Source organism: Leucoraja erinacea, chromosome 9, assembly GCF_028641065.1.
Source record: "Leucoraja erinacea ecotype New England chromosome 9, Leri_hhj_1, whole genome shotgun sequence".
Classification (NCBI taxonomy): Eukaryota; Metazoa; Chordata; class Chondrichthyes; order Rajiformes; family Rajidae; genus Leucoraja; species Leucoraja erinaceus.
This window is the reverse complement of record NC_073385.1, coordinates 68,018,744-68,042,348: the sequence shown is the minus strand read 5'-3', so window position 1 is coordinate 68,042,348 and position 23,605 is coordinate 68,018,744. Positions and strand designations below refer to the sequence as shown.

General features: G+C 42.2%; 1 long non-coding RNA gene across 1 annotated transcript; it reads right to left on the bottom strand.

Moving 5' to 3' along the window:
• Positions 1-3,609: 3,609 nt before the first annotated feature.
• On the bottom strand, positions 3,610-22,770 carry LOC129700548 (uncharacterized). The gene is made up of 3 exons (XR_008724075.1): positions 21,676-22,770; positions 21,474-21,522; positions 3,610-4,580 (listed from the first exon to the last, which is right to left on the bottom strand). It is a non-coding gene; the product is annotated as an uncharacterized LOC129700548 (long non-coding RNA).
• Positions 22,771-23,605: the final 835 nt, after the last annotated feature.

Below are 23,605 nucleotides of genomic sequence, written 5' to 3'. Positions count from 1 at the left end.
GCCTTTCTGTGTTGAGAGTGGCTCCGCTAAATCATCACATTAACAGTGTCATTTTCATGTGTGGGAAGCTGAACCTGAAAAGGCAAATTCCTCTCACGAAACAGTACAAGCATGTTAGGAGATGTCATGGAAACGGAGCTGTGATTGTGACTTTACATTCAGTGATTGATGTGCTTTTTTACAAATAATGTAATATAAAAGGTGATACGATTTCGTAAGGCATTATCTGGGGAAAAGGCAATTGAGAAAGTTAAACTTTGGACCATAAAGTCATAGAGAGGTGAGCGCAGAAACAGGCTCTTCAGCCTAACAAACGCGTGCTGACTATCCATTTACCCCATCCTAAATTTATATTATATTTTATTCCCTCACATTTTTCTCAACTACCCCCAGATTCTGCCACTCATCTATACATCGAGGCAATTTACAATGGCCAATTAACATGCTTGAGTAGCTTACAACCCAGCGACATTGAATTCTCTAATTTTAAATAGCTTCTATTCATACTTCCCCCTCCCCTCTCCCCTTGCCCCCTTCCTCCACAGTACTCCACGTTGGTTCCCTATCGAGATCACAACTTCCTTAGCCAACAACGGACCTATCATGCACCACACAGCATGCGATCATTTGTGGCCGGTCAGGATTGGTCCTGGTCTTTTCACGCCTCCAGCTCTTCAACCCCCACCCCCACATTCAGTCTGAAGAAGGGTCCTGATCTGAAATGTCATCCATCCTTTTTCTCAAGAGATACTGCTTGACCTGCTGAGTTACACCAACACTTTGTGCCTATATGTGAAATTTACTGTCAGATCACCCATGAATTTAGTGGCAGAGCAGATTCAAGAGTCCAAGAAGCCAGGTAAACTATTCGTAATCCTATTTCAAATATTGATATGTGAGCAGTCTTAAAGATTTTTTTTTCAGGCAGGAGTTCTACAAGGTTGGCATTTTGATCACTGTTTTGCATAATATAGATCAATAATTTGAAGCAACAAACAGTCTGCTGGCGGAATTCAGTGGATCGCGCAGCATCTGTGGAGAGAGATGGGCAGTTGACATTTTGGTCAGGACTCGTCACGTGAACTGAAGGAGTAGGGCAGAAATAACCAGTATAAAGAGATGAAGAGGAGGGGTGGAGCCAGAGGTGACAAGCAATGGGTGGATCCAGGTGAGGGGAGGTTGATTGTCAAATGGAGTCAGGTGGGGCAGGGAAAGGTGAAAATAGTGACAGTGGCTGGGAGGTTAGAGATGCAGATAATAACGTTCTGCATATGGTGGAATCTGATAGGAAAGGTAGGTGCAGCGTGGAACCATATATATTGGGTAAAATGGGCAGATGGGAACAGTGTGAGGAGTGTGGATGATCGACAGAAGGAGTGGGCTGGGGGAGCACAAAGAAACTGACCTCCACCTACTACCTTCAGCTTCACTCACTATTTCTACACTTCCCTCCTCGTCCTGACTCTACTTGCCAATTAACCACCTTCTCATCAGGATCCGCCTATCACATGCCAGCCCTTGGCCCACCTCACACCCTACCAGCTACCTTCTCTCTATTCTTTATTCTTTAATGATATCAACTGTTCCTCCACAGATGCTGCTCAACCTCACGAGTTCCTCCAGTAGATTGTTTGTTGCTCCAGATTCCAGGACCTGCAGTCTCTTGTGACGCAATTAAAATTTGGACTTCCATATAATGTTGACATCTGCAGAAAGTACAAACTTGGAGACACAGTGAAACAGCAGTATTGGATTTCACGAACAGAGAAACATGCTGGAATGGCGTCAGATTAAATTTAATGTGAGAATGGCAAGTGTTCAATTTTTGTAGGGAGAAGAGAAGCAGCAACATAAATTGACATGATTCTAAAGGAGGTAGAATAGGAAAGTCCAGGGTATATGTGGTAACGCAGATTGAGAAATAAATTTAAAAAGCAGATGCGATTGTGGGCATGAAAATAGAAACATGAATTACAAGAGCAACTATGTCATGATGGATGTTTATAAAACACAGATTGTCTACAACTGGAGTATGTTTCCAGTTCTTCGTGCTATGCTCAGTAAAGACTTTGGATAGAGTGCAGAAAAGAGCTGCTAAAATGTCTCCAGATATGAGGGACGTTAGTTCAGTGTTAGACTGGAGCAGAGAAGACTGCGAGGCAGTAGTGGAAACAAGGAACTGCAGATGCCGGTTTATACCAAAGATAGACACAAAGTGCTCGAGTAACTCGGCAGGTCAGGCAGAATCTCTGGAGAAAAAGGCTGGGTGGTGTTTCGGGTCGAGACCCTTCTTTGGAAATGTCACCCAGCCTTTTTCTCAAGAGGTGCTGTCTGACCCGTTGAGTTACTCTAGCGCTCTGTGTTTAAGACTACAAGGCAATCTGATAACGGAAATTGAAAACATGATTTTGAAAAACTGCCCAATCCTGTTTCCGATTCAAAACAAAAACTGCCACTTCATATTTCTGACTGCTCCATTATTTGACACATCCAGGACTGCTATGATCTTATTGTCCTCATTGAACTTAAAATAAGTAAAACAACTTCTGTTCCTTAAATTTCTATTCCCGTGTCATTGAAGTTTACCTAAACTATTTTTCCCAAACCTGGAAAGTATCATGTTCCTTATCTCCTTCAAATTTTAAAACTTTAAAAATGTATGTTTAATATAAATACATTACTTCCCATATTTTCAACCCCATTCTGGCTCCTGGATTTCAATTTAGCTGCCCCACCACAGCAGTTGGCACAAATGTAACACTCATCGGAATTTGAATGCTTTTTTTAAAACCCAAGAAAGTATAGAAACATTTTTTTTTGCAACTGTTGACCTGGCACACACTCATACATTAAAATTCCATATATCTCAAAACAAAATAACCTCAAGAAACACAATATATTAAAACAGTGTACATGTCATATTTAGTCCATTGCTTTATTTGCAGAATTTTTAATGTAAATTCTCTTAAACGTTATTGTGTTTGAAGCTCTGTTAAAGTGCTTCCAATCACAATTAACAGAACATCAATGATCTTGTATGTCAGGGAAAAGGGACATTTATTATCCTGTTTTCAGCCTGGGTGATTAGTTATGAGTCAAAATGATAATTTGAGTGTAACCTAAAATCAAGAGTTAGAATAGGCAAAGAAAATATAGTCAGCACACTTGACATTAACAAAGAAACTAATATTTTGAAAAGTTAAGATTAAATAACCAATTAGTATTTAAATGTGCTATTTGTCAAAAGTAACACCAGAAAGAGATGAAGACATTGGAGTTTATTCCAAAAAGGTAAAGTATTTGAATTTATTTTTGTTTATATGTATGATGCTTAGATTTTTCATGTTTATTCCAAGATGCCAGTATCACATAAAATCCTGTAAACGGAACCCTAAAGAGGCTAATATGAAAACAAATGTTGTGGGCTGCACTGCTGAACTCAATTAAGGACAACCCCAACAGATTTTATCAATACATAAGGGGGGGAAAGTGTAACTGGAGAGAAGGTGGGACCCCTCAGGAATCAAAGCGGTCACCTTGTAAATTGCTCATTTCTAAGCTTCCCCCTAGTTTCAGTAAAAACACTGAATCAAGCACTTGAAACAACTAATCTTTATTTTAACAAAACCGCATTACAGTTCAACTACTGTACCTATCCCACCACGGGTTCAATCCTCGTATCTGCCTGGTCAAGCCCTCTAGGCCTCGCTCAAACAGAGCACTACAGAAAGTCACGCATTCCCAAACGCTCTCCCAGAAGATCGACGCTGGACCTCATGGTAGCAGAGTTTTATATGTCCCGGGACCTCAAGGGGCCGAACCACATGGGAGTGTTCTCTTAATAATCCAATTACAGGTATCGATTAACCCCATACGTAACAGACATTTCCCTAACCCAATAATACAGCAGCTTATACATTGTATAAGAAAGAAAGCTCTCCAAGGAAGCAAACAAGAACAAACATTGAAACATGTGCCCTGAGGTTCAAACAATTTCTCCAAGACTCAACAGTTCGACCAATCATCAATTAACAGGAGGACCATCTTGCAACATTATGTATACTGTTTACAATGCTTTTGCAGTGACCCAATAGAAATGATGCATTTAAGGTTAGTTTGCAAAACCGCTATACATGTTATCAATTTAAGAGAAACAGGAAGAACACCTGGACCCCTTACCATCCTGCCTATCAGTCTGAGCCTAGACTGGCTGGCGCCAATCAAAGCCTGTAAGGTTCAGCTGACATGGGTTAAGCAATTCTGACAAGTGCAGGAATCCTCCATTTTATGGTGTCTTTAATTTAGCCAATATTAACATTCCCCCGTTTTATCATTCATTATAACCCTCATCATAAATGATAACTACAGAATACAATGATGACCACTATACTTTAACAATGTTCTAACAAGAAGATGTTGATGTAGCTTCTCAGTATTCCATTGAGCTTCCCGAGTTTTCGTGGGCGTAGCTCCATGATATCCGTCTGATGAGTCTTCACCTCCCGAGTTTTTGTGGGCGCGAATTTCCATCGATCGATCTTGATAGTCCATTGGTTCTTGATTAGAATTCCTAAGAAAACCTGGGAGAAAACAAGTTAACTACTGATATCTTCACTAATACTTTTACAATGATGAAGATGCACCCAGGCATTTCTTACTTCTACTTTTGCTGTGGTCGGAGTCATTAAAGTAACTTGGTACAGTCCTTCCAACGAACTTCTGATCCTTTCCTTACCCAATTCTTCACTAAGACATAGTCTCCAGGTTTCACTTTAATGGGAGTTACTGGTGAAGGCATACCCTCATAGGCTGCTCTCACTCTACAATGTAAATCCCTTAAGACTCTTGTCAAGGCTAAGATATAGTCAGTCATCTCTGCAATCATATGGTGGAAATTAACTATTTTCATTGCATTCAGGTTCCCACGGGTTTTCAGGGGTCTACCGTAAATAATTTCAGCTGGGTTTAATCTAGATTTTCCTGCAGGCGTGACTCTAATCTGAAATAGGGCTATTGGAAGTAATTCCAAGTCCAGTCTCTGCCTTTAATTTGGCTAATTTGGGTTTAAGGGTCTGGTTTGCCCTTTCTGCAAGTCCGGCAGCCAGTCGTCAATAAGCACAGTGTAATTGCTGCTAGATCCCTAGCTGTTCACAAAATTCTTTATTGATTTGTCCAATAAAGTGTGGGCCGTTATCTGAGCTAAGTCGAATGGGAATGCCGAATCTAGGGACAATTTCTCTCATTAGCAACTTGACAACAGTAGCCGCTTTATTGTCAAGGGTTGGGTATGCTTTGATTCACCGGCTGAATACATTGACTATAACAAGTACGTATTTGTATCCTTGGCATCTTTCTAATTCAATATATTCCATTAGTAATGTCTCAAAAGGACCTATAGGCAATGGTATTTTCCCTCCTTCACATCCTATTCCTTTCCCTGGATTGTATTTCTGGAAGACCAGGCAATTACTGCTTACCTTTTGAGCAAAAGATTGTAATTTTGGATGCCACCAAGTAGCTAATAGAGTGTCCCCTACTGCTCTAGCACCACAATGGGTTGCATAATGCATACACTCGATAACAATGAGTCTGTCATGCAGGTTTGCCCTGCTGGTGTGGTTCATAGCCCAGTCATACAATCCAGTTGTCTCCACCTCTCCTTATCTCCTTCAGTAGCCTCTTCTTGTAATCAAATGATTTCTTGGATGGTCGGCATCAGTTTCTCCAAGGGGGACTTGTTAGTTACACTTTTAGTCTGCCTCATCATTCTAGGTACACCACCTTACGTCCCCATGATACTTTTTTAGCTACTAAATCGGCATTACGATTTCCAATGTCTACTGGGGCCTGTCCTTTAGTATGGGCACTACATTTTATTACAGAGATTTGTCTGGGTAGCAATTGTTTGTGTGATATTTGGGTTCCTGCAGAAGTTAGAAATCCCCTATTTTTCCATAATTGCCCAAAATCATGCACCACCCCAATTCATATTGAGAATCAGTGTAAATGTTTGCTTCTAAATCTTCCCCAATAATACAAGCCCTACTTAAAGCGAATAATTCAGCTTGTTGTGCTGAATAGGGTGATTCAAAAGCAGCTGCTTCTACAATCTCTGTCTTTTGATTAATAATTGTATACCCAGACAACCTCTCACCCCGCTGTCCAATGGATGCACTACCGTCCACATATAATGTGATGTCAGGGTCTTCCATGGGTACATCCCTCAAGTCCTCTCTCACTGATGTTTCCTCCTCTATAACAAATAAACAGTTGTGTCCTGCTTCTGCTTGCTCTTCTGGGGGTGAAATAAGAAAAGAGGCTGGGTAAATTAATGTACAGTGTTTAAACTGCAATTTTGGATTGTTCAACAGGTAGATCGCATACTTATTTTGGCGGACCATTGTCAAATGCTGGGTTTGGAGCTGCCCCAACAATGGCGATACCGAATGTGAACTGTACACTACAATATCCTGCTGCAGTGTTAAATTAGCAGCTGATTGTAAACTATTGTAGATTGCAGTTAAGATTTGAGTGCAAAGAGGATGGCCCCTAGCTACTGGATCTAATTTGGAGGAGTAACATGCAACTGGTCTATGTCCATCCCCATGCTTTTGCATTAATACCAAAGTGGCACAAGCGGATAGAATTGTACAATACAGCTGGAAAGGAGGATCGTATAATGGCCTTCCCAATGCCGGGGCTTGCATCAATGATCTTTTCAAGTTCTCAAATGCTTCCTATGCCTCCTTTGTTAGTTTAAATTCACCCTCCTTGCTGGTATAGGGTTCCTTTGTTTCTAGAGCTATATTTGGAATCCAGAGTCTGCAATAATTGACCATGCCCAGCCACTAGCTCATTTGTTTGGCTTCTTTGGGGACTGGAAATTCACAGATAGGTTCTAGTCTGCTCTTCTCAAGACTTCTTTCGGTGGCCGAAATTATAATCCCTAGAAATTTTACTTTCTCCTGAGCTACCAGTACTTTTGATGGGGAAACCACATATCCTAGATCGGCTAGATGATTTAGTAGATATTGTTGGATTGAAAGAAGTGTTACCACTTTCTGGAGACCTACACGGATGGGATTGTTGTTCACACACCCTACCTGAGCTGTGTCCTCCGCCCATACTTGAGGGTTCACATACTCGTATACCTCACTCCCCAGATGATGACGTAAGTGGGTAACAACCTTTACATGGGGCCATGTAAAATTCAACAACAAATTGCAAATTTTGCTTTTGATAATTATTCGGGTTTGCCTTTCTTACCATCGTCCCTAGGTCTTTAGCTCTAGCCGGGAAATTCAACTTTCGAGTGATGTGACGAGCAGCCTCGTCAGTTCTTTTCCATAACTGTGCTGGTATTTTAGCATGTTCGGCAGCTCCCTCTTTCCTTTCCACTAATGCCAATACTTCTATTTCCCATTCCTGTCCTTCTTATGATTTAAAGAATGTTTCCAGCTCACTATTCTTCCCACTTCTATCATAAGCCAGTGTAATGTGAAGTAGGGGTTCTTCGTCCAGATCTAAGGATTACCATTGAGGGGTCAGTATGGAGTAACATTGTCGTGCTGGGGCCCAGGGGGTCACTACTGTACCTCTATCACCACATTCTATTTTTAGTTGGAAAGCACAGAGTAAATCTCTCGCCATCAGGTTGCAATCTAATCTGGTGGTTATCACAAATCTATGTCTGATTGTCTTTCCTCCATATACTTCTTTGACTGGATCAGAGATGGGATACTGGCAAATTTCTACTTGAAATCCAGACAGATTCTGAACTTCTCTTGATTCTGGTAAATTATAAATTGATTGAAGAGATGACTATGTCTACTAGGAAGGTGCAGATTTTACCTTCAACCTGTAGAGACAACATAGGTTCCTCATCAAACTTGCATCCAGTCAATACTAGGTGCCGGTACTCTAGGGATCCATGATTCTGTGTTTGGTATTTATTTTCTGATCACATATTCAGTTCTTGGTTTTACTGCAGGCGGGCTATCCTTCTTTATGTCCCTCCAGTGATATCTTACAGCCCTAGCCATTTGACTGGCACAATTTTCTGTCCAGTCCATGTTATTCGTCTTAATGGCTTCTGCTACGTTAGTGGAGAGACAATTCAGTAGAATACCACAATATTGAGGGGAATTTACTCAATTTCTGTAATTTAAGTCATCCGATTGTTCTATATATAATTCAGAAAATCGCTCTAAAAACTCATCCGCTCCTTCTCCCCTTTTTGGTCTTACAACTAATATTCTGGCCAAATCGATTGGTTTCTGAAGGGTGTTGGCAAGAGCTGTTAAAACAGCTTCTTCCCTTGCGCCAATGTCCGCTATTATATTTGCAAGAGCTTCATGCGACGGATGTCCTAAATTCGTTAGGAATCTGGCATGCTCATTTGGGGGAATTATTTGCTAGATCACTGCCCATAAATCCCGGCAATCACCATCACATCTAGAATTTAGGAGATTGAGAGGGGATCTTATAGAAACTTACAAAATTCTTAAGGGGTTGGACAGGCTAGATGCAGGAAGATTGTTCCCAATGTTGGGGACGTCCAGGACAAGGGGTCACAGCTTAAGGATAAGGGGGAAATCCTTTAAAAGTGAGATGAGAAAAACTTTTTTCACACAGAGAGTGGTGAATCTCTGGAACTCTCTGCCACAGAGGGTAGTTGAGGCCAGTTCATTGGCTATATTTAAGAGGGAGTTAGATGTGGCTAAGGGGATCAGGGGGTATGGAGAGAAGGCAGGTACGGGATACTGAGTTGGATGATCAGCCATGATCATATTGAATGGCGGTGCAGGCTCGAAGGGCCGAATGGCCTACTCCTGCACCTAATTTATATGTTTCTATGATAAACGTGCATTGTAGTTCTTAAGTGATCCACAAAAGAAGCGGGTGATTTTCTACGATCAGGTATTTGATTTAAAATAGCCATCATCTCATTAGGCTTCCATGGGGAATAGACTCTAATTGTTTTTTTTATGTTTTGTTTATTTTATTAGAAGTTAATACAGTACAAAACAGTACAGTGGAACCTAATTTTAGGTGCCAACTATGTCATACCGTAATCCATTCTATGTACAACCTCTACTTTTATGTTTTGAGAAGGGAAGTAAGACAAGAAAAAGAAAACAATAGAAAGGGGAAAAAGAGGAAAAATAGTTGGTAGAGAATAGAAAACGTGAAGTGTGTATATAAAAAAAAGAAAAAGTAGAAAGTAGAAATAGGAGAGTGGGCCCCTTAAAAGAGAAAATTTCAAATCTTTATTCGGAGATGTAGATCTATGATAGCATGAACTGAAATCAGCAATCTTTTACGGTACCGCTGCATCACATGATTCCAAAAAGTCGATGAAAGGAGACCAACTCCTTAAGAATTGGTCATATTTATCTATTAGTCGGAGTTTCATTTCTTCAAGGCGTGCTATGTCCATCATATTCCTAATCCACATTTTAACAGTTGGTATGGTTGTATTTTTCCAAAATTTAAGTATCAATTTCTTTCCAATTATTAACCCATAATTAAAAAAAACGTTTTGGTCTTTATTTAAATTGATATCTTCTACTATTATTCCAAATATAATCCATTCCGTTTTAGGTTCTATTGTGGACTTAAAAGGCTTTGTAAATATATCAAATATATCACTCCAAAATTTATTCAACTGTACACCCTACAAATGAATGTGTTATATTAGCGTTTTGAAACAAACATTTATCGCATCTGAATAGACTCTAATTGTACGTGGATTATTTGCAATCACAGCATTGGCTGGATTAAAAGAAGGATTAGGAATTTCCCTTACAGGGAACTGTCGAAGAGTTGTTTGTTTAGCTTCAGGATCTACCTCAGCTTCTTCAATTATGGTCTCACACCCAGATGTACCTTCCCCTTGGTACTTGGGTTCATGGTACTTTCTAAAGGATTTCCTTCCTTCCTTAACTGCTCATTCAATTTGTCTGGGGGTATGCTCTTCTTTTTCCATAACTAATTTAGTCTTTTTCCTAGTTTGGCTTCTGGTACTGTGAACTCTAGGACTGTCTGTAATGGATGGAGTGATCGGGGTTAAGGAAGTTTGTACCCTGGGATTTAATTGTCTATTCCTATTACGAACTCCGCAATGTGCATTTGAGATATCGGGATCATTACGTGAATAAGGTGGTGGACCTGAATTTCTAGTTCTAACACACTCCCAGTCTTATAATTTTACTTCGGAGTCACGTGAGTGATTCCGTGAAGACCCCAGCCCAGTGCGCAGGTGTGGCATAATCGCACAGCTGTGCAAACGCGGCCAGCGGGAGTCAGGCGCTCCCGCAACCAAGGAACGTGAGGTAAGTACTTACCTTAATCGGGCCTTGTGGTTTTTTGCTCCAGGGGGAGCAAAGCAGCAGAGGAAGCGGCCCCCGTTCGACTCCAGCGAAGGAGCCGACAGTGGAGGGGGATAGGCGCAAACGGGACCGCACACGCTGCGGACTGCTGACAGGGAGCTGCGCTGATGCCGGTCCACTGAACAGCTGTTTGGTTAACAGCAGCGGACCGGCGGGAAGTTTAAAAACCCGACCGGCAGCCCTGCAGACTCCTGACAAGGAGAATCGCCGCCCGGGAACCGCTACAATGCCGCCTGAAAAACGGCAGGCAGCCTCTAAATACAGGTAAGACAAAAATCTTACCAAAATTACAGGTTCTACAGGAATCAACTTCCTCCAACACTGGAACAGGCTGGAGACAGCAAAAATAAGTATGTCTGTCTCCCCAAGCCAGAGGAGGTCATGGAGTTCAAAACCTCCAGGAAAAAAGGGGCACTGGCTGAATGCCAAGGGAGCTGACACTCCTACCCCAGTGCTATTGCACTAGCCATCTCCCTTGTCGAGGGATTGATGCAACAGCGGAGTTTGAGCTATGCCTCCTCCAATTTATAGCACACCCTTTTGCTCCCTCTTTTGAGGCTAGCTAAGGAGGCCAGGGCTGGGCTGGCTTAAACGCTGGGCAGGCGGACGAGAACAGCAGTATGCCAGGGGAGCAGGATCAGGAAGAGCTACTGGGTGTCGTGGGCCACTACATGGCTCCTCTACGCGACCATCTTCCCAAACAAAGCCCTGCAGGAGTAGGCCTTTCTAGAGGCAAAACCGCAGGCAGCTGGGTCAGCAGACTCGCAGACAAGAGCTAAAAGCAGCGAACTTTGAAGCTCCTAACAGAGGGTCAAGATGTCACCACCTTTGTTCGTTTTTTCCACGGATCATACTCACCTGGCAGGCGAGACGCCATGATCACCAAGGTGGTTCTCCCAGGATGAGACTATCCCGTTGCACTACGAGTGTGCTGACGCCTAAGATGTTCCCAAATTTGGGATACTTGACTGACATTTGTGCATATAAGACCTGCCCGCAACCCCAAATATACGGGGCTATGCAAACCGCTGCTGCGGGAAGAGAGGCAGCTAAACCTGTGCACCTCATGAGGGCAGGCCATGGAACGAGCAGGACATCGCATCCAACACCCAGCTGGCAGCACCCCTCGGCATCCACCAGCATTATCGAACAAGGACTGGTGAAAGCCTGGCGACCGCTTCACATTACCCCCAAAGTTCTTTTTAGACAGGGGCCCAGAGCGGAGCCGTGGGAAAATGCGCCGCCCCACCGACAGCACCAGCATACCAGCAAAACTAAACCTTCATGAAAAAACAATAAACATGGAGGTAGGTAGTCTGGTTCCTCCCAGTTTACACTAAACAAGGGTGTTCTACTAACTGCGGGGGGGGGGGGGGGGCATTTACACTTGTTGATAAAGCATGGGGTGCTGTCACAAATAACTAAAATATACTCAACAGTATTAGTGGATAAAAACTTGAATTCAAATTGGGCATATTACCGCCAGTTCAGCAATGCGCCCAAAGGGCATTTTCTCCCTCTAAGAAAGTGAGAAGGTCAAGCTGAACTAGAAAGGCTCATTACTAAACGGATCATGGGAGTAAACATGAACCATTGGAATTTGTATCGAATATATTCACCAAAACTACAAAAGATGGTGAATGTAGCATCATCATTGATCTAATATCACTAAATAAATCTGTTGAGTATATACACTTTAAGATGGAGACGGGTTTTTTGTCACTGCCAGACATCTGATCTCCAAAGGATACCTATGGCGAGCATTGATATGGAAGATGCTAACTATCTTATACCCATACACTAGGATCATTATAGATACCTAAAAAATTTTACCTGGATAATGGATATCCCGGTTAGGGCAACTATGGGAGTATAGAGCATTCCCAATGGTCTAACCTCAGCCCTAAAGTATTATAAATATTAAAAATGGCTTTGAAAATATTAAGAAAACAAGCATAATCATGGCATATATTGGATGATATCCTCATATTAGGGGAAACAAAGGAATTAGCTGTGGCAGCAGTTCTAGCTACGAAACAGCTCCCTAAAGCTCTGAGGTTCATCCCACGCCCAGATAAACCAGAATTGAAGCCGTTAACTACCATGGATTATCTGGGCTTCAATAACAATTCCATCCATATGACTGTTACTTTGCCAAGGTACTTGGGTCACTATAATCAAATCATGAATGTACCCACTGAAGCTATATCACAATTACAGTGGTGGGCAGACATATATTTGGCATAGTTTTCAGCCCTATTATCATCACCAATCCGAACTTGGTTATTAAAAACCGATGCCAGTACTTTAGGCTGGGGAGCAACTAAACTCCATATCCAGCACAGGTAACAGATGGACCAATTCACAAACATCGTTACTACACACACCGGGCATCAACTACTTGGGATTGGTGATCGCCTATTGGGCTAAAAAGCATATGCATTTCAAATGCAGCACGTACATATGTGGTTACGGATTGATAATACTATGGTGGTGGCTTATATCAACCATATGGGGAGCATAAAATCATTATTGTGCAACAAATTGGTCAAACAGATCTGGCAATGGTGTGTCAAAAGACATTTTAACTATCAGCTGCCTATTTCCTAGGAAGCTAGAACACAGTGGGAGACACCACGTCACGGGTAAAAATTTATGATAACATTGAATAGATGTCAAACCCAATATATCTGCTAAAGGTATTAAGCAGTTTGAAAGCCAGATATCAATTTGGTTGCACAAGACGGAATCACCAGTAACCTATGTATGTGACTTAGGAACCAGATCAGAGGCAGCAGCAATAGATGCCTACACGCTGGAAGGGGGAATTTCTGCTTTGCCTTCCTCCCTTCTGCCTCATCAGTCGGGCACTTCGCAATACAGATGGAATCTGTCTCCGAGATATTGAACGTGCCCGACCGGCCTACACAGCCATGGTTCCCAGTTCATCACGACATGGTGGGCGAGTCACCTATGGATTTCCCTAGTGGACCATGGTTGCTGACTCAACCCAGTATCAGGCATAAGCCACCCATGCCAGAAAAAACATCAAACTCCTGGGTGCAGGTTTTGAATAGACCTTACCAGGGACTAGGATTATCCAAAGGAACCATTTACCACCATGTCGGCATCCCTGCGAACAGTCACCAAGAGCTAACATGGGTAAAATACTGCCATGACGCAGGGACAACATACCAAACTATTCAACCACTGACGTATTGGAGTTCCTGGAACATCTACACCATGACTAAAAGGTGAGTTACAGTGCCGTAAATACAGCATGGAGCGCCTTGTCTGCTTATCTAAAACAGCAGGACAGCAGAGCATGGGATCCCATCCACTGAAGATAAACTTATGAAGGGCAACTATAATAATAAGCCCCAAAAACCCAGGTATACCCATGTATGGGATATCGGTGTGATATTGACATATCTCAGAGAATGGCACCAGCCAGGTCCCTCAGTCTTGCTCAATCTATGTTAAAAACGCTCATGCTTATGGCTCTTGTATACGCTCACAGAGTCCAGTCACTCCATAAAACTAGACTGGATAACATGGTGATTACCCCAGACGCATCACGATCATCATTCTAGGTCTGGTAAAAACCTAACTCGCAGGTATATGGGACTAGGCGCGATTATGAGTTCGGCACGGACTAGTAGGGTCGAGATGGCCTGTGTTTTCCGTGCTGCAATTGTTATATGGTTATATGGACCAGGAACGCCCTATTCACTGGTGGGATTCCGGGCCTACCCACCAGAGTCCAGGTTGAGTGTGGTGACCCATCTACTACAATATATAGACACAACCCACAATCTTAGAGGGAGAGGAAAGCCTATGGGTCAACCACAGAAACCCCAAGACGGGGTACGAGCCAAACCACTCCAAGGTGGCTCAAACAGGTACTGAAAGCTGCCGGAATAGATAATAATACATTTTAATCCCATTCCACTAGGGCAGCATTGATATCAGCGGCTGAACGAATGGACATCCCGGTTGACCACATTCTCAATACGGCAGAATGGTCAAGGGAACGACGTTCAGAACATTTTTTATTGTAAACCGTTGATAAGCCTGATTTAATTGCAGAAAGAATATTACAAACTGCAATATTAATTTAAGCTCAGGGGAGCTCTTTATGTTGTTATTGTTAACAAATACGTTTCTGTTTCTTGTGAAAGCAGATCCATTGGTTGATTACGATAACACTTCCTCCCTCAAAAACTTCGGCAGTGAGTGAAATAAAAACTGTTACACGGTTTGAAATCACAGACCTTTGAAGTCTTCACGGAATCACTCACGTGACTCCGAAGTAAAATAGTAAGATTAAACGAGTACTTACCAGTATGAAGTTTGATCTGTATTTTATGAGGAGTTACGATGAGGGATTACGTGCCCTCCGCTCCCACCCTTAATATATAGTTCAAACTAATAAACTGATGTCTCATGATCTTTACTATCTTACTTCAAATATTGTGTCTATCCTGTGATTTCACACCGCTGCTTCGAAGTATGCCGCACCTGCGCACTGGGCTGGGGTCTTCACGTAATCCCTCACCGTAACTCCTCATAAAATACAGATCAAACTTCATACTGGTAAGTACTCGTTTAATCTTACTATTAATCATCGTCATTCCCCTCATAACCAGCGCCAACCATCGGGTCCTCGCGCTTAAGACTTATTGATGATAATCTTTCTGTGAAAGATTTCCTTCTCCCTTTATCTTTAATACCCTCAGTGACTTCCCTTAGGCTACCTGGAGGTTCAAATGCTTCAATATCTTATTCTACTATCCCCGTTTTAGAGTTGCTTCCTTCCAACTTGCTATTCTTTCCTCCGCTCTCCTCACTTTCTGTTCCTCGTAATAATTTCTCCACAATTCAATTAATTCATGTGCCTCTGTATTATCGCTGCACTGCAATATAATCTGCTCAATGTATTTTAATCCCTTTACGGTATCTATGCCCCCTCTGGGCCATAATGTGTTCCCTAATTCTCTATTTAACGATCCGGAAAGGATTCACAATCAATCAGCTTTTTGTGGAAATTCACTGCATATTTCTTGCAGAGGACTTTCCGAGTCAGCGGTCATATCTTTATTTGCGTGGTTTCCCATTCTGTTGGATAAGGAAGCAACTGTAAACTACTTGCACCTCTTAGCAATTTCCCTTTCTAATTTTGAAATTAACAAAGTCGTTTTAGACAATTTTCAAATTAAAATGCTCCAGGAAACAACCAATCACACTCACACACGTTCTCGCAGTCCGTCTCCTATCCCCGATCTTAATCGGAACGCATGCAAATGAACTCTAAACACGTGAGCAAAATTGAACACAAGAAATAAATTAGTCCACTTATCAGAAGTATACCTAACCACACTCCTGCATAAATCAAAAACATTCACTTATTACGAATCACGCACTCCAAGAAATCTTCCTCGTGGTGCAATCAATCAGCATGATGACTCCTCCCCGACGCAGCGATCGAAGGAGTACAACCCCTGATCGAACCACCCTGATTCAAATTCTTACAATACGATCTTAAACAAATACAAACATTTAACTCAAACCCACTCTTACTTCAAGTTTCTAAATCCGTAAACACTCGCACAAGCAGCAACACAAATCGCGGACTTAACACGATCTAAATCTTAACTTTTAATTCTTAATATACTCTAAGTTTATTTACATACACAGAATATTTACAAAATTTGGATCCTATTACAATACGAAAAGCTAGATTTTTACAAATACAACTATACAAAATGATTTAAAGCACTAGCGCAATGTTCACGAACACTCAATATAGACACCGCGTCATGCCGTTATCACGCAGTGAATCTCTCCCTCTGATACCGAAAATTTTCCCCTTCCTAGTTTACTCTTTGCTGAGGGGTACTACTCCTTAAATAACTACTTTTCCTCCCAAATGTTACTATCCCTCTGCTAAGCCTGGACTTCTATAGGGGGACCGCTATCCCTCCTCTCTAAACTCGACAGAATTAGGAGTACCATTCGCTATTCGGATTACTTTTCATCAAGTAATACAGGTTCCCGTCTCTCAGGTACTCTTCACTATCAGGTACTAGTCAACAATCAACCAGAGGGTTACTATTCACTGTTCACAGCCGCCATTCGGAATCGATCATGGATATGCACCAACTCCGAAGTTCTATAGACAGGAATTCAAATTCCACCTTACTGGCAGAACTTCAATATGAAATTCAGTATTTGAACATTTGGCTTTGCAAATATAGATTTGAACTCGAACTCCTAATTTTAGTGCGTATCTCTTCTAGTACGCGGGCTCTCGAATCAAACTAAAATTTTCCAGTTGAATTCTTGAACGGACTGGAGTATTCTGGCGTATCTATATTCTGTCCGTCCCAGCCCAGTATCTTTACGAGGTTCTTCGTCCGATACCTTCACGCAGATACTCCTTTCTACTGGGCACCGAGGATTCAGCACATAGCCGCTTTGTGCTGTGAGTTCTCTATACCGATTTTCAGAACGCACCATTTCAATTTGCACTCCCGCCAAAGATCCGATTGAAGTTCAGATCTGTATTTTAATACCCCACCAATTTGGATACCAAGTCTAACCCTGGGCCACTCCTCGCCCGATGAAGTGCGTTTGACTCTCGTTAAAGCAGCTGCAGTCTGCCAACTACGACCAACGTTTTGGGCCTCTAACCCAGGAAAGGGACTCTAATCCAACCCCCGCAGGGCCTCTAACCCCACCCTGGTTTTATGGGCCTTAACCCAAAGGCGTGCTAACCACTCCCCCGTGCTTGCTTGACTATTATGATCTCGATTAGACCCTTTCCCAAGCCCGCGAATGATCGATGCGAAATCTGCACCGTAGGCCCTATTTCTGCACTCGCGATCGAAGCAGCTCCACACCCTTGATCGCAAACTTGTGTTTGGGGGTCTTTTGAGATCCCGGACAAGCCCCCAATGTAAATTGCTTGTTTCTAAGCTTCCCCCCAGTCTAGTTTCAGTAAAAATACTGAATTAAGCACTTGAAACAACTAATCTTTATTTTAACAAAAGTGCATTACAGTTCAACTACTGTACCTATCCCACCACAGGTTCAATCCTCGTATCTGCCTGATCAAGCCCTTTAGGCCTCGCTCAGACAGAGACACTCCAGAAGGTCACGCAGTCCCAAGCACTCTCCCAGAAGATTGACGCGGAACCTCGTGGTAGCGGACTTTTATATGTCCCGGGACCTCGAGGGGCCGTACCACATGGGGGTGGTCTCTTAATAATCCAATTACAGATATTGATTAACCGCATACACAACAGACATTTCCCTAACCCAATAATACAGCAGCTTATACATTGTATAAGAAATAAAGCTTTCGAAGGAAGCAAACTAGAGAACAAACATTGCAACATGTGCCCTGAGATTCAAACAATTTCTCCAAGGCTCAACAGTTCGACCAATCATCAATTAACAGGATGACTGTCTTGCAACATCATGTATACTGTTTACAATGCTTTTGCAGCGATCCAATAGAAATGATGCATTTAAGGTTAGATTGCAAAACCACTATACATGTTATCAATTTAAGAGAAACAGAGAGAACACCTGGACCCCTTACCATCCTGCATATCAGCCTGAGCCTAGACTGGCTGGCACCAATCAAAGCCTGTAAGGTTTAGCTGACAAGGGTTAAGCAATTCTGACAAGTGCAGGGATCCTCCATTTTATGGTGTCTTTAATTTGGCCAATAGTAACACCCTCTGTGTGGAGCCACAGGAGATGGGCAAGGTCCTCAATGAGTATTTCTCCTCTGTATTTACCGAGGATGGAGGAACTTGGGGCAGTCAATGGAAGTATCTTGAGAAGTATATTACGGTTGAAGGTACTATCGTATATGAAGGTAGACAAATCTCCAGGGCCTGATCAGATATATCCGAGGACATTGTGGGAAACCAGAGAGGAAATTACAGGAGTCCTGGTTGAAATTTATGAGTCATCTTTAAATGCAGGAGATGTGCCGGAAGACTAGAAGGTGGCAAATGTAGTGCCTTTGAGCTTAACATCTGCAGTTGGAAAGTTACTAGAGGCTATTCTGAAAGATAGGATATCCAGGCATTGAGGCGGACAAGGGCTGATTAGGGATAGTCAGCATGATTTTCTTTGTGGGAGCTCGTGTCTCAAATCTGATTGAGTTTTTTGAAGACGTGACCAAAATGTCGATGAGGGCAGAGTTGTAGATGTTGTATATGTGGACTTCAGTAAAGCATTCAACAAGGTTCCTCATGGTAGGCTGCTCTGGAACATTAGATCGCATGGGATCCAAGGAGAGATAGCTGAATGGATAGAAAATTGGTCTCATGGAAGGAAGCATGGTGGAAGGTTGCTTCTCGGACTGGAAGCCTGTGACTATTGGTGTGCCTCAGAGTTCAGTGCTGGGCCTGTTGCTGTTTGTCATCTATATCAATGATTTGGATGAGGACATCCAAGGCAAGATTAGCAAGTTTGCAGATGATACAAAAGTGGGTGGTTTTGCAGATAGTGAAGATGGTTGTGAAAAATGTCAGCAGGATCTTGATCAATTGGCCAAGTGGGCTGAGGAATGTTGATGGAATTTAATGCAGAAAAATGTGAGGTGCTGCAATTTGGGACGTCCAACATGGGCAGGACCTACACCGTGAATGGTACGGCTCTCGGTAGTGTAGAGCAGAGGGATCTAGGTGCATAGTTCCCTGAAGGTGGAGTCACAGGTAGATTGGGGGGGTCAAAAAGGCTTTTGGCACCTTTTGGCCTTCATCAGCCGGAGTATAGAGTACAGAAGTTGGGAGGTCATGCTGCAGTTATATAAGATGTTGGTGAGGCCACATTTAGAGTATTGTGTTTAGTTCTGGGCACCGAGCTATAGGAAAGATGTTGACAAGCTGGAAAGGGTACAGAGAAGATTTACGAGGATGTTGCCAGGACTTGAGGGTCTGAGCTATAGGCAGATGTCGAGTATGCTGGGATGATTCATTGGAGGGCAGGAGGATGAGGAGTGATCATACAGAGGTGTATAAGATCATGAGAGGCATAGATTGGGTAGATGCACATAAAATCCGCAGCCCGCAAAATTCGGGCTGATTGAATGCCTGAAGCTGCGGCAGATGTAAGTGAAGGGGGGAGAGAGGTGGGCCACACTACCCAGTCTCATTGGAGAATTAACCTGTCACCTAGAGGGAAGCAGCTCCAAGATTTATAGAGGTGTATAAAATCATGAGAGGAATAGATCGGGTAGATGCACAGAGTCCGTTGCCCAGAGTAGGTGAATCGAGGACCAGAGGACATAGGTTTAAGGTGAAGGCGTAACGATTTAATAGGAATCTGAGGGGTCAATTTTTCATACAAAGGGTGGTGGATGTATGGAACAAGCTGCCAGAAGAGGTAGTTGAGGCAGGGACTATCCCAACATTTAAGAAACCGTTAGGCAAGTACATGGATAGGACAGTTTTGGAGGGATTTGGACCAAATGCTGGCAGGTGGGACTAGTGTGGCTGGGACATGTTGTCCGGTGTGGGCAAGTTGGATCGAAGGGCCTGTTTCCACAATGTATCACTCTATTATTGTATTAATGAGAAATGCATTTACACACTATATCTTAGGCATTATTTTGATTATATTAACTTGATCTGTAATAACCATTTTATGACGGAATAGTTTATTGTTTTATTGACAGGCAGCATCTCTGGAGAGAAGGAATGGGTGACATTTCGGATTGAGACCCTCATTCAGACTGAAGAAGGGACTCGACCCGAAACGTTACCCATTACTTCTCTCCAGAGATTCTGCCTGTCCCTCTGAGTTACTCCAGCATTCTGTGTCTACCTAATTTTGTTAAGATGTATAGCCTTTTGCGTTGCTATAAATAATAAATTAATAAATGGACGGGAGGGGCAATCACATAGGGCGGTTCTCTGTTACAGGCATAATACTTTTACATTGTGGAAGGGGTGAGGAGGGGGGTTTAAAGCAAATAGGCAGCAGTTTTGCAGATAAACTACATACAGGTCTAATCAACATAAGGCCAAGCACTGTCGTGGGCTGTGTTCAGAATCAGAGTTACTACATCTAACTATACAGGAATTGGGGCCACAATTATTTAGTTCAAAGCCAGTTATAGTAGAATTTTACATGAATGCATTTTGCTTTATTATTGTTCATAACACTTCATATATAATCCTATATTATATAATTTTTTGTATTTTCTTGTAATCCCATTTTATTAGTAGAGGTGTTGCACAGTTTCAATAAACGTTTAATGAGGATCTGAGTTGTGCTGCTCTGGAAGGTTGGCTAGCTTTACCCCACCCAGATGCATTCAGGGGCAGGCACATATAACAGGGTAGCAAGGTTAATGATCAACTGGTTCTCCAGGTCCAACTTTACCTCAATCAATTCAATCGTTATATAGGGCCGATATTTTTCTTTATAGACCTCTAGGACACATACTGCAGGAGGAAGCAATCACATCAGATATCCATCCCATTAGATGTCATTCCAATGACTGGAATGGACAGGGGTTGCATTCCAACGCAAAGTATCTGAATGCCATCAATGCATTGAAAAGAGGAAATGAACATAATATAGCCAGACAAAAATGCTGGAGAAACTCAGCGGGTGCAGCAGCATCCATGGAGCGAAGTAAATAGGCAACGTTTCGCTCCATAGATGCTGCTGCACCCACTGAGTTTCTCCAGCATTTTTGTCTACCTTCGATTTTCCAGCATCTGCAGTTCCTTCTTGAACATAATATAGCCAGAGTTTCACTGGCTGAATTTAGTCTAGGGGGGGCATTACGGTACGGTATTCCAGAACTCTTTTGGTGGCGCTTCATTCTTGATCAGCATTCTTTGTATGTTAAAGAAACACAATTTCAAAGTAACAGAAAATCTGAATCTGCCAACATAAGCCCGACTAAACAAATGCATTTCAGTGCAATGAAAACTGAAATCGACCTGGAAACGGCTTCTTGAGATAGTTCAAGCTCACCGGGTGGAATATGATAACAGCCCTCTTGTTCAAGTGTCATCAATCCGTTGTCCACAAAGGGAAGATGCTTACCTCAAGAGCACCCGCATTCTTGTCACCCCAATAATGGCAGTCGGTCCCTCTAGTGAAAAATTCAACGCAAAGTGTTATGTTAACTTGGCGGTATACGCTCTATAATATCCGAAGCGCTTTAGATTGACATTATTTCCCGACACGTTGCACATCTATGTTGTTACTTTGTGCCCAGAAAGTAAAGCGGAGTAAATGCACTTACTTCCTGTGTTTGGGAAGCTTTACATTTCTTCGCCTCCAGGCACTCTGATTCTCGCTGCGTGTATTGGAAGTTTGTGTCGGGTTTTAAGAAACACATCAAAGCTCTTCGAATGAGAGGGAATTCGCCGGAATAAGTACCACATGGCCTCAGGTAACCTTCAGATGAATGACTTTCGTGTGAAGTGAAGTCTGAAGTGAAGGGACGGGCAAGTATCTCGGCGGCGGCAGAGATTCCGACTGGAATTCTCAGAGCTTTGCTTGGTAAGAAAGATTCACTTTCTTCTGCTGGAGTTTCCATGCTGGTCAGATGGACGTCTGACAGAGAAATCGGTGAAAGTTTAACGGTTAATGGCACACACATTGGTTTAAATGGCATTTACTTATTCCGTTTACTTATAGATGATGACATTAAAGAGCTTTTGGTTGGGTGATCATATTAAAAAACAAATATGAGTTTAAACAACTGAGGTTTTTTTTAGTTTCGAAAAAAGTTTGTACGTGTTCCATGCATGGTGTGTTTTTATTATGTCTGTTTCAATATAGTACCCATTTGTAACAGTTCCCCATTTTAACACATTTTATTCACTGTTGTTGAATAGTACAACAGATGCATTTCAGATCAGGATTGCGGTAAATTCCAAATATTTAAGTACCAGTGATTTTGTGTATGTGTGTGTGAGAGAGAGACATAATTAAAATGATTTTCGTCAATATGCTGTCAGGAATGCAGTCATTAAAACCAATTCCAAGATTTTTTTTCTCTGTGTAATAAATACCACATTCATCAGCATTCAACTTGCGCTGGAGCAACGCTGTCCCCATGTGAACTCCACAGCGTGGCAGCAATTCAACTCTGGGCACTCTGTCAACGTTCAGAATATCAAAACAAGAAAAAAAATCTTAACTCAGGCAAGGGCGGGGGACGCATGATTCAGCATGCAACGTGGGTTCATTGTGTTCTGAATACTTGGTGTTTAAAAGAATGCTCTACTTTTAACTATTGTCATGAACTATGTTTCTGTGTTAACACAATCATGGTATGATTTTTCCCCATTTCACTTCATAGAAACATAGAAGGTAAGTGCAGGAGTAGTCCATTCGGCCCTTCAAGCCCACATCGGCATTCAATATGATTATGGCTGATCTTCCAAAATCAGTATCCTGCTTTTTCCCCTATAGTCCTTGATTCCGTTAGCCTTAAAAGCTAAATCTTACTCACTCTTGAAAACATCAATTCATATTTGTGATGGATAACAAATCTTTTAGAACATGATGCCATTTTAAATAAAATTATTTTTATCAGCACACCCTGAATACTGTATGGGTCATATTTCAGAAACAATTTAAAAACAATTTATTTCATTCAACCTATAATGCTTGCTTACCACGATTTCTGTAGCACAGTTAACTGTAGTAATCTTGTTCAGGACATTGCAAATCACCTTGCAGAAAGTGTGGTGTTTTGAAGAGTTGCTGTAAAATTGTAGTAGATATGGGAGCCAATTTGCCACAGCAAGCTCTGACAAAGAGCTACGGACTGGAAAATCAATTTTTATGCCAGTGATTAAGGAATATTGACCAGAATAACAGACATAAAACGTCTGATCTTCTTTCAAATAGTGTTCCACAATTGTTCCCGTCTCCCTGAGGAGAGAGATGGTCCCTTAGTTGAGCACCTCACTGAGTACAGTGATCCAGTAGCCCGAGTTCAATCCCCACCACAGGTTCTGCCTCTGTGGAGGGTGCATGTTCTCCCTGTAACCGTGTGAGCTTTCTCCAGGTTTAGATGTAGATTTTTGCCCGATGGGAGCAGGGAGAAGAACGAATGGCTGGGATGGGACAAGTCTTTGATTCTGTTGGCTGCTTTTCTGAGGCAGCGTGAAGTGTAGATGGAGTCAATAGTAGAAGGACTGGGCTACATCTATAACTCT